The following is an 11,777-nucleotide window of genomic DNA, read 5'->3' on the forward strand; positions in this document are numbered from 1 at the left end:
TCAATTGGCAAGATTTCATTCTTTTTTATGTCTGAATAATATTATCTTTATCCATTCACCCAATTTCTTTATCTATTTATCCATCAATGGCCACTTACGTTGCTTCCATATCTTGGCTACTGTAATTAATGCTGCAGTGAACATGGGGGTGCAGATATCTTTTCGAGTTAGTGTTTTCATTTTCCTCAGATAAATACCCAGAAGTGGGATTGCTGGATCATATGGTAGTTCTGTTTTAACTTTTTGTTTCCCATAGTAATTGCACCAATTTACATTCCCACCAACAGTGTATGAGGCTTCCCTTTCCTCCACATCCTCACTAGCACTTGTTATTTGTTATCTTTTTGATGATGGCCATCCCAGCAGGCGTGGGGTGATATCTCACTGTGGTTTTGATTTGCATTTACCCAATGCTTAGTGATGTTGAGCATCTTTTCTTAGACCTGTTGGCCATCTATGTGTCTTCTTTGGAAAAATGTCTATTCAGATTCTTTGCTCAATTTTAAATTGGATTATTTGGGGTTTTTTGCTATTGAGTTGGATGAGTTACTTTATATTTTGGATATTAACCTCTTATCAGATATATGATTTGCAAATATTTTCCCCCATTCTGTAGGTTGCTGTTTCATTTTATTGATGGCTTACTTTTCTGTGCAGAAGCTTTTTAGTTTGATTTTGTCTTACTTTCGATGTCAGATCCATAAAATCATCATCAAGACTGATGTGAAGGAGCTTACTACTTATGTTTTCTTCTAGGAGTTTTATTGTTTCAAATCCTATGTTCAAGTCTTTAATCCATTTTGAGTTGATTATTGTGTATGGTAAAAGAAAGTGGTCAAGTTTCATTCTTTTGCATGTAGCTGTCCAGTTTTCCCAACACCATTTATTGAAGAGACTGTCCTTTCCCCATTGTATTTTCTTGGCTCCTTTGTCATAGATTAATTGGCCATGTATGCATGGTTTATTTCTGGGCTGTTCTGTGTCATTGATCTGTATGTCTGTTTTTATGCCAGTACTATACTGTTTTGATTACTATAGCTTTGTAATATCAGGGAGCATGATGTCTCCAACTTTGTTCTTCTTTCTCAAGATTGCTTTGGATATTTGGGGTCTTTGGTGGTTCCGTACAAATTTTAGGATTGTTTGTTCTACTTTGGTAAAAAATGCTATTGGTGTTTTAATAGGGATTGCACTGAATCTGTAGATTGCTTTGGATAGTATGGACATTTTAACAATATTAATTCTTCCATCCATGAACACGGAATATCTTTGCATTTATTTCTGTCATCTTCAATTTTTTTCATCAATGTTTTATAGTTTTCAATGTACGGGTCTTTCACCTTGATTAAATTTATTCCTAGGTAATTTAGTCTTTTTGACTCAATTGTAAGTGAATTGTTTTCTTAATTTCTCATTCTGATAGTTTGTTATTAGTATATACAGTATACTCCTGATGTTGTATATTGATTTTGTATAAACTTTACTGAATTTGGTTATTAGTTCTAACAGTTTTTCTGGTGGAGTCTTTAAGGTTTTCTATATATAAAATCATGTCATCTGCAAATAGAGACAGTCTTACTTCTTCTTTTCTGATTTAGATGCCTTTTATGTCTTTTTCCTGTCTAATCATTCTGCCTGGGACTTCCAATACTATCTTGAATAGGAGTGATAAGAGTGGGCACCCTTGTCTGTTCCTGATCTTAGAGGAAGAGCTTTCATCTTTTCACCACTGAGTATGTTAGCTGTGGGCTTGTCATATATGGTCTTTATTATGTTGAGGTATGTTTCCTCTGTACCCACTCTGTTGGAAGTTTTTATCATAAATGGATATTGAACTTTGTCAAATGCTTTCTGCATCTATTGAAATGATTGATGATTGATTTTTATCCTTCATTTTCACATTCATTGTGTATCACTGATTGATTTGTCGATGTTGAGCCATCCTTGCATCCCAGGAATAAATCCCACTTGATCATGGTATATGATCCTTTTAAAGTATTGTTGAATTTGGTTTGCTAGTGTATATATATATATTTTTTTTTTTGGCTGCTTTGGGTCTTTGTTACTGTGTGCGGGCTTTCTCTAGTTGCAGCGATTGGGGGCTACTCTTTGTTGCATTGCGTGGGCTTCTCATTGTGGTGGCTTGTCTTGTTGCAGAGCACGGGCTCTAGGCGCACAGCTTCAGTAGTTGTGGCACACGGGCTCAGTAGTTGTGGTGCACGGGCTTAGTTGCTCCACAGCATGTGGGATCTTCCCGGATGAGGGCTTGAACCCGGGTCCCCTGCATTGGCAGGTGGATTCTTAACCACTGCGCCACCAGGGAAGTCTGGTTTGCTAATAGTTTATTGAGGATTTTTGCATCTATGTTCATCTGGGATATTGCCCTGTAATTTTCTTTTCTTGTTATGTTGTTGTTTGGTTTTGGTATCAGGGTAATGCCGGCCTTGTAAAATAAGCTTGGAAATGTTCCTTCCTCTTCCATCCTGCCCCCGCCCCAAACTCAGGTCCTTTTCACATACAAAATACGTTCACCCCATCCCAACAGCTCCTAAATCTTAGCTGGTTCCAGCACCAACTCTAAAGTCCACAGTCTCACAGAAACACCATCCATGTCGGGTCTGAGTGAGACTCCAGGTACCATTCATCCAGACACAAGATTCCCCACCAGCTGTGAATATATTTAACCCAGTGAACTGTGTGCTTTTGAATTAGGACGATGGGCCAGGCATGGAATAGACGTCCTCATCAAGAAGGGAGAGATCAGAGGAAGGAAGGAAGGGTGACAGGTGCCAAGCAAGTCCCACGCGAAGTAAAGCAAATTCCATCAGATCTCAGAAATGGAGAATGCTCTGCCCTCCAGGCTGCTGGGGTACACCAGCCCCCTCAGCCCTGGGCAGTGGCATCTTGGCCTGTGAAACCAAGGATGAGGCAGCCTCTCCCTGTGCAACACTCTGGGCCTGTGGTGCCCGTCCCTGAACCGCCAGGGGTCACTCTCTTCTGGAAGGATGGAGCGTGTTTGTGGCTGTCTGGTCCTGGAGAATCTGAGAGCCTGCCTTGATCTTGTCCTGTCTTTGTCCCCTGGAGCTAAACCTGTCAGGGTCTCTGCTGCGCGGAGGGGCGCTCAGCTCCCATCCTGGCTCCTTCTGAGGCATGGTTCACACTCAAAATCTCTGACGGTCCAGCCACACCCTGGCTTTCCTCCACAACACACACTCTCATTTTTCACAATGCAGACAGGTTGAGAATTTTCCAAATCTCCGAGTTCTGATTCCTTTTTTACTGAGCAGCCCCTTCAGTTCAGCCTCCTCACATTTTACCACCACCAGGAGAAGAGTCTGCCCCTCCCCTACCCGGGGAAATGCCCAGTCTCATCTCTGCGGGTCCACCTCCCACGAAGCTCTGGGGGACCCAGCGGAGCTCTCTGCCGCTTCCTTACGAGGACCACTGTCCCTGGCTCCGTGCGGCCTCCCCACTGCGCCCGCCAGCATTCCCTCGTCCCGTTCCCCACGTGGTGACACGTGCTCTCTAAGTGACGGACACTACATCTCCCCCTCCTCTGCTCTCCTGAGCTCCCACCTGAGTCACCATTATTTCCACCAACAGTCCATTCTTGCCATCTGGGCTTCTCCTAACGAGCTCCCCAAGCTTCCGGCCTCCACACTCACCCAGGCCAGAGTCACTTCCTTGTGTTGAGGTGTTTGCTACACAGCACCCACTTCACGGCTCCAAAGTGTCTCAGGCAGCTCAGCTGCTGCAACAACCACAGACACTGGCCTAAACAACAGATGTTTATTTTTCACGGTTCTGGAGGCTGGACTCTGAGACCTCGGTGCTGGCTGGGCTGCTTCCTGTTCCACTGTCTCCCCAGCCTGAAGACGGTGCCTTTGTGCTGTGTCCCCCACTGCAGACAGCACACAGCCCGTGGGACCTCAGAGTGCACATGGCGGGGGGGTGTCACCATCCAGCAGGTCATGTGGGGAGTCACCCCAGTCCTGGTCCCAGTGCAGTCGCTCAGGGACATGGAAGCCGGCCAAAGACCAGCCCAGGCAGGTGCAGGCGGAGGGCCTGCGTGGACGAGAACATTCTGCACCCAGCAAGGTCTTGTGCTCGCTGGGAGAAAAGGGAGCCTCTCCTTCCTTCCACACCACGGGAGATGGAGCAGGACAGCAGAAACTGGCCCTGTGGTGGCTTTTGGGGAGGGGGCTGGAGGGCAGGGAGGGAGGGAGCCCCCCCTCTACCTGGGGTCCTTGGCACCTGCACATTTTTTTTGTCTATGAAAAGTAATTATGTTCTGTCTCAGTTTGTACAGGGAAGAGCCTGAGAACTGAGTTTTCACATTGAAGCATTCTAATCTGTGCTTTAAATTAAAAGCTCTTAAGTGCCACCCTCTGTGTTCCTCCGACCTCTGACCTCAACCACACCACACGATGCCCCGAGGCCCTGGTTGGAGCTGGGAGCTCTGTCCCCCCATCTCTGGCTCCATGGGTGTCTCTGAACTGGGCATTAGCTCTCTTCCCTGGTCAGGATCCACTGCCCGTTTGCTGTAAAGGCACCCACAGTGTCCCCGATTACTCAAAGCCTATCCCGATGTTCTGCATGTCCTCTGTGGGGAAAACCCTGACCTCTGTCTCCTCTCTATACTCCTCCCACGCTGTCCCCAGGCCTGGACCCGCGGCATCCCTGCTCCGCAAAGTGCGCGTGGTGGGCCCGTGGCTGCCGCTCGCCCTCCTTCCAGGTCAGCCCCGCCCCCACCCGGCTCCCGGGAGACCCCCCCCTCCCTGGCGCCCTTTGACCAGCATGAGGGAGCTGGGCGACGTTTCCCCAAGGGGGGGTGTCTAAGAGCTGTATCCTGATTCTCACGTTCCTCCTTGGCCCATGTGTGCACGTGCAGCCTCGGAGGTAAGACAGGTGAGCTCAGCTGCCCTGGAGCGCGACCCGTGTGAGCCAGCGGGAGAGCGGCCGAGTCCGGGGTGCTTGTGACGCAGCATAGCCGGCCGTCCTGGCAGCACACGCTGGCTCCCCGCTTCTCCCCACTCCCCCAGCGGCTCTGTCACACCGGGACCCTCCTGCCTCCTTCTGGAGAGACTCAGAAATGATGCTTGTGTAGGGGGAGGGCGGGCGGGGACCGGTGACGACACGGCCCTCCTCTCGACGGGAAGGCGTGGGGCTGGGCTCGGAGCTACCCGTGCACTTGGGAATGCCGCTCTCGGGAGCCTCGGCTGACACGCTGACAGCAGAAAGGACGCCCTGGAGCAGGTGCCGCAACGGCAGGTCCTCGCGGAGCTGGGAGGGGTTCTGGTTTCTATAATTGGGAGAAAGCAGGAGCTGACGGGAAACAAGCGGCTGTTAGGATAAGGAGCCTGCACATTCCATCCGGTTTCAACCGGGTCGTGCGCTCAGAAGCGTCAGGTGCATTTCCTGGACGAGCGCCACCTGAATGCAACCGCTTCCAAGCACAGACAGCGTCATCCCCCCATTTATGGGTGATGAATTCCTCTGATGTTTTGCCAGTTATTCTCTGGTGCTCATTAGAGCTAATCAGCTGAGTACATAATATAGAAGGAGAAAGGAGATCAGCAATGAAATACTAAAAAATAACTGCTTTGGTGCAGTGTTATAATTGCGTTCTCTGCTTTTTGAACACCCGCATTAGCTCTGGGTGAAGAAAACAGCCTGGTTCCATAAGTCAAACGATTTGCTGCCAACCTGAAATGATTCAGGATTGGCTTCCAAAAGATGGAAAGCAGCACAGCTGTGTACACAGCGTTGCAAGGTGAGTGGAGCTACAAGAGCGGCGAGGATGCGAAGGCAGGTGATTTCAGCCCCTGATTCTGCAGCAGAAGCTGACAAATGAAAATGCAGGAGCAGTGGCTCTGGAAGCGCAGAGGAACGCTGCTCGGAGGCGAAGCGCTCCGGAGGGGAGGGGAGCCGAGCCGCGGTGTAGAGGTCACGTGGGGCGGGCAGGAGGGGCTGGACCCTCGCTCGCTGCGGGAGCTGCTCCCGGCGCGCTTGGGCCGCAGCCCTTCTCTCTGCAGCACCGGCGCCTTGGGAGTCGCGGGAGTAGGGGGCTGCTGGGTGACTCCGTGACTCAGCACCTTCCGCGCACCTCTGGCTGAGGGCGGCTTCCCGCTGGAGGCATCTGTGCTCGGCGCCTGGCGACCGAGGAGGGCTGTGGGCTCGCTTTCGGGGGCCGTGAGGGCAGCAGCGGCCGCCTCCCCCTTTCTGCACGAGAGAGGGTCGGCCCACCGCCCAGCCCCTGCATCTCGGCGCTGCTAAGGTTCTTTTCAGCCTCAACGATCGGCTCTGATTCTCGTCTGAGAAGCAGGGACAGGCTGAGCGAGCGTGACTGATGCCCACTGTGGATCTGGGCAGGGGGCGGGCAGGGAGGCCAGAGGGCGTCACGCCGCCCCATCCTGGAGCCCCGCTTCCTGCACAGACGCACCCAAAGTGGCTGCAGCAAGTCCTCCCGCCAATCCCACGTCGGAGAGCTGTTTCCGGAGCCTGGGCCCGCGCCCCCCAGTAGAAATGTAGTGCGAGGCATTGGTGTGGCTATAAACTGCCTCGGAGCCAGGCTACGCTGATTTTAATGAATTTTATTTACTCAGTACGCCCCAAACACCACCACTTCAACAGGTAGTGAGTATCAGACACTATCCACGGGGGCTCACACTTACCTTGGGGAGCAGTTGTGTTTGACAACCGCCGGGCCCTGCCTTTTCTCAAGAGCCAGCAGCCCAGGGCCAGTGGCCACCCCTGGGCAGCGCTGGTCTTGCTGGCCCTGAGATTGTCTAAAACCACAGGTCAGGCAGCTCACAGAGGTGCCCCTCCCGCCACAGCCAGGTGTGGCTCCACCCAGAGCGGGGCTGCGGTAGTGGGGTGGGGAGAGGCCAGTGCGGCCACCTGGGCTTTCAATGGAGCAGGGCCAGCCCGCGAAGAACCGAGGAGGAAGTAAAAAGCAAGCCTGAGCAGGCGACAGGCAAGTTATGGGCACAAATGGTTTTCTTTGTAAGTAAAGCTGTGTGTGTGCACGAGTGTGTATGTGTATGTGTGTGTGTGCATGTGTGCCTGGGTGCGTGAGACAGAACAGGAGGTGAAGTGTGAGGGACTCGTGTTTGTTGCACTGTCTAATGATTTCTCCAAGGAGCTGCTTTGGGAGAAGGTGCTGCGCTGGGTGGAGATGCTTTGGGAGGGGGCACTGGAATGACAGCTCCCCGGGGAGCCTGTCCCCCTCCCTGGAGGATCTCTGGGGCTCGTCTGCGCAGCAAGACCACTTTGTCTCTGTGGGTTCAGGCCAAATGCCCCATTGTGCTGCGGGCCCTCTGCGAGACCCCTACCTGGGCTCTCTCCATCCAGACAGCCCGAGGTGCAGAGGGCTCGCAGCCACAGGCTGAGTCGCTCCCCTGAGCTGCGTTTCTCTGCTGAGGCAGGAACAGCGCAGCTTTGGATGCATCAGCCCCCCTCCTACAAGGGAGAGGCCCTGGACAGTGCCGGTGCTGGGGCACGGGTGTCCTGCCAGCTCCCGAGCAGCCCGAGGAGGCCAAGGGGATGCATCCGGGGTCCAAGTTCTCCATCATTTAATAGCTGTGTGACCTTGGGCATGTCACCTAACCTCTCTGAGCCCCAGTTTACTCACCTGACGAATGGGGGAAATAGAACCGACCTTCAGGGTCTTTGGAGAGGATTGAAGGATATCACATGAAAATGCTGAGACCAGGACCGAGGAGAACTCCAGTTCACCCCCTCCCTGCATGGGGGGCAGCAAGCCCCCTCCCTCACCTCAGCACAGGGAGCTGCACCCACGAGGACCGCCTGTCCCCCCCAGGATCACCTAGCCCCAGGCCCAGCCACCCTTCCTGCGCCATGTCCCATCAGCCTCAACCCACCTCCCACACAGACCAATTCTCTGAGAGAGACAGAGAGAGAGACGAGAGACTCAGGAACGTGCTGAGCGGGGAGTCTGGCCTGGGTCCAGCCCCCGCGTGAGGCCCGGTGGCACCTCTTACCTTGCATTCATGAGATGCTCCTGCCTGAGCAGGTGCAGATGGCCCATGGTCCTCTGCAAGCCCTGAGACTGCACAAGCGCAGGTAGGACAGGGTGACAGCCCAAGGTGCTGTCCCACCATGGAGGGGGGCCCAAGGGGGCCCCTATGCTGTGCTGGCCATGGTGCCAGGACCTGGCCCGGGGACCCACAGCTGTCCCTGCAGCCTGGGGGACATGGGGCTCCCTCCCTGGGGCCGCAGTCTTGCTCCTAGTATGGTGGGGAGCCCACCTCCCACCTCCACCCAGCACTCTGGGCCCTCCTGCCTGCCCCACATGGACCCCAGTTGGTACCACCCACATGCCCTGCTCCACCCGACTCTGGTTGGCCCATCCTCCCGTCCAGGCTCAGCACATCTGTCTGTCTGCGGTGGGAAGGCTGCGGCTGGCCCTCCTCAATCTGGGGGCTTCCCTGCCAGCAGGATGCTGGCCAAGCATCTGAGTGGGGAAGTGAGGCCCCTCAGCATCGTGAGGAGACTGTGCTGGTGCCGGGGAATGTAGTTCTGATGCTGTGTTCTGTGCTGTGGCCCTGCTCCAGGCATGGGCTGGACCCAGCACAACTCTTCCATATCCTGAGGAGAAAGTCAATGTGGGAAATGAGCTAGAATGTCACTTCCAAGATCAGGTCACAGAGGGATGGTGTCCCTCAACCTCGCAGCCCTGGCTGATGCCCAGCTAAGCCATGCCAGGACTCCAGAGCCAGACGCTGAGATTACAACCATCAGTGCCTTTGAGCTGCTGAGCAAGGCCCATTTGTTACACAGCCGTGGATAGCCACTGCAACCATTACTGTGTTTGTTCTTGTCTGAGTGTAACTTCCAAGAGCAGCCTGTTCAGCTGGACTCTGACCCTGGGCTTGACCCTTGGCCTTACTCCCAGGATGGTGATAAATACTCTCCCTGCCCAGCCACGGCCACAGCCCCGCAAAGCAACAGTCAGAGAACAGAGCAGGCGGTGCACCTGCCCTTAGCAGGAGGGGCGGAGCCGGGGCAGGGGGTGCTGTCCATCCACTGGGGTGGTCAGGGTCGGCACACAGGGCAGTGGCTGCCTGTGGCCAGCCCGCTCCACCCGCCACAGTCTGGCAGGCCTGGCACGTGGCTTCCCTCAGGCGCTCACAAAAGCCCGTGACCTGTGCGTGGCAGTGCTTTGTCCTGGCGGTGTGGACGGGAGGGCTCTGCACTTCTCTGAGCTCTCCTGGGCCAAAGACGGGGTCATCCAGGGGCACGAGCCCCTTCAAGGCGTGTGTGTCTCCAGTGCCCACAGGGCCCCACTATGATTAACTACCCCAGGGGCAGCCTTGACCGTCCCCTGCATGATGGGGCATTTCCCCAGGAGGCCAAGTGCTTCAGGATGACAGAGGGAGCCCCAGCCTTTGTCCAGAGATTGCCCCGAGTCACCAGGCCACCACGACCAGCCTCGGACACCCGGCCAGTCCTGAGTGTGTCCTGGAGGGGACTCCCACCGAGACCCTGTCAAAGTTCAGTAACACTTCTCTTGGGAAATCAAGCCTCACGCTGTGGAGAGCACCCCTCTAAGTCCAGGCGTCACTTTGAGCCGTGTGAGTGCAGTGTGAGCTGCAGACATGCCATGTCCCCTCCAGCCCGCTGACCAGGGCAGCAGGGCCTGGCTCCAAGTTCTCACCTGGCCTCACCCAGCAGACTTTGGTTGTTGGGGTCAATAGTCACCCACCAGTGTGCACACAGACACAGGTCAAACCGGCTCTGCAGACCTGAGTCTCATCCCCATGTGGACCCTCCGTGGAGACCTGAGTCCCGTCCCCATGTGGACCCTCCGTGGAGACCTGGGTCCCGTCCCCATGTGGACCCTCCTTCCATATACCGGATCTAGTTGCAGGGCCGCAGGGCCTGACCCCCTTGGAAGAGGCTGGGTCCCAGGGCCTGTGTGGGAGTCTTCATTCATTGCGTGGGCTCCTTCCCTTCCTGCTCTGCCTGCTGGGAAATAGCGCTTCTGCAAATTCTATTTCAATAGTGGAAATTCTGATTCACTGGCACTGAGCCCTCAGTGAGGCTCTAAAAACGGCATTTCCGAGCACTGACTCAGTGGTTAGGAGGCATTTGCCATGGAGGAAGGAATGACTCATCCTCCCTGCATGGGGATTGGGAGGGTCTTTTGACCCAACTCAGGAGTCCGATGCCAAGTCTGGGCTGGTTCCCACCAGGTGAGGGCAGAGGAAACCCCACCACAGATCCGAGTGTGCAACAGAGTGTCCCGGCCCCCAGGAGGGTTGGGATCCCTTCACTTCTCCCAGGTAGAAGGCAACCTTCCCCCAGAGAGGGTGACAGCGGGCCGGCATCTGCAGGAGGTGCTCCTGGCCACAGGGGCTGTGATGTGTCGGGATGGATGCAGAGAGAGGGCAAATCCTGGGCCCAAAACAAAACATGTTTAGGTTCTGGTTTCCAGTTTGACTCTCATTTTCTCTCTTGTCTTTTCTCCCCACGGCATTCGGACAACAGATTCACAACTTCCCGAAAAAGTCTACTTAAGGTGAAGGCCCTCCCATTCCCCCAGGCCTCAGCCCAAGTGTGGATCCCTGATTAGCCCCGTTCTCCCGCTGCTGGCCCTCCCTGCTGCCCAGGCCTGGGGCGGGGCGGGGAGCCAGGGGGATTTGAAATAACCCACTTCTGTTGGGAGCCTGTGTGCACGTAACTCGGGCTGGGGCTTCCCTGAAGAAGAGCTGAGGCCGGTGTTTGGGGGCCCGTAGTTTATTTGGGAGGTGGTCACAGAAGAGCCAGTCAGGGAGACGGGGAGGGAGACAGCAGAGCCCGGGAGCCTTGTCCAGCCTCTGGACAGTCATGGGCAGGCCTGGGGTCCCTGGAAGAGGAGTCTGGGATATTACCTCCACCTCCACACAGGAACCCCTCCTACAGCCCAGGAAAACCGGGCTGGGTCTCGGGTGATCAGAGGGGGATGCTGGCCAGCAGGTGGGACCCAGGCGGCCACAAGGCATCCAGTCTGTGCCTTTCAGCCATCTCAAGAGCCTCACGTCAGACGGTCCTCCTTTTCCCATCGAGGCAACGAGAGGGTGAGCTGACAAGTCTTCTCAACACACTTGGCAAATGTCAAGGGCCCATCACTGTAGGATAAGTAGGACAAACATCAGCGGGACGGTGAAGGGGGGGAAGCACGTCTCTGAAACCCTCCGGCCGCAGGTCTGCCCGAGGATGCTGGGGGGGCGGGCTCCATGGGGCACCCGCCTTCCACGAGGACAAAGTGCTCCCAGCTTCCAGCCTCCCTGGAAACGGTGGCCATGGCCTGAGTGTTTCCCTGGCCACCTGCCAGGCCCTGGAGAGGAGCTGCTGAGGGCTTAGCCGGGGGTCTGCACCTGACTCATCAATAACCCAGGAGAGCGAGCCGTCTCTGCAGGACTGCCGGCAGCCTGGCCCAGGGCGGAGCTCTGCGGACTCTGGGCTTTGTCCTCAGAGAACAGGGCAAGCCTTTCCAGCTTCAGGGAAGGAGTCCTTGGCCGGGTGTAGATTTACAGCAGCTGCCTTGGAATTAGGTTGAAGGCAGAAAGCTGGTTTCAGACCAGGGCTTCTCACTGACGACGCATTAGAATCTCCTGGAAGCTCTCTGCTCTGCAGCTCCTGGGCCTGGCCCTGCAGGCCGAATGGAGCCCAGGGCACCTGGAGCTGGGGCCATGGGTCGCCCTCCCAGAAGCTGTGGAGCGGCTTCCTCTCCAGCGGCCGAGCTGTCAGGGAGGAGGCAGGGCTCAAGTGCA

The sequence above is a fragment of the Balaenoptera musculus genome, chromosome 2 (genome assembly GCF_009873245.2).
Source record: "Balaenoptera musculus isolate JJ_BM4_2016_0621 chromosome 2, mBalMus1.pri.v3, whole genome shotgun sequence".
Classification (NCBI taxonomy): Eukaryota; Metazoa; Chordata; class Mammalia; order Artiodactyla; family Balaenopteridae; genus Balaenoptera; species Balaenoptera musculus.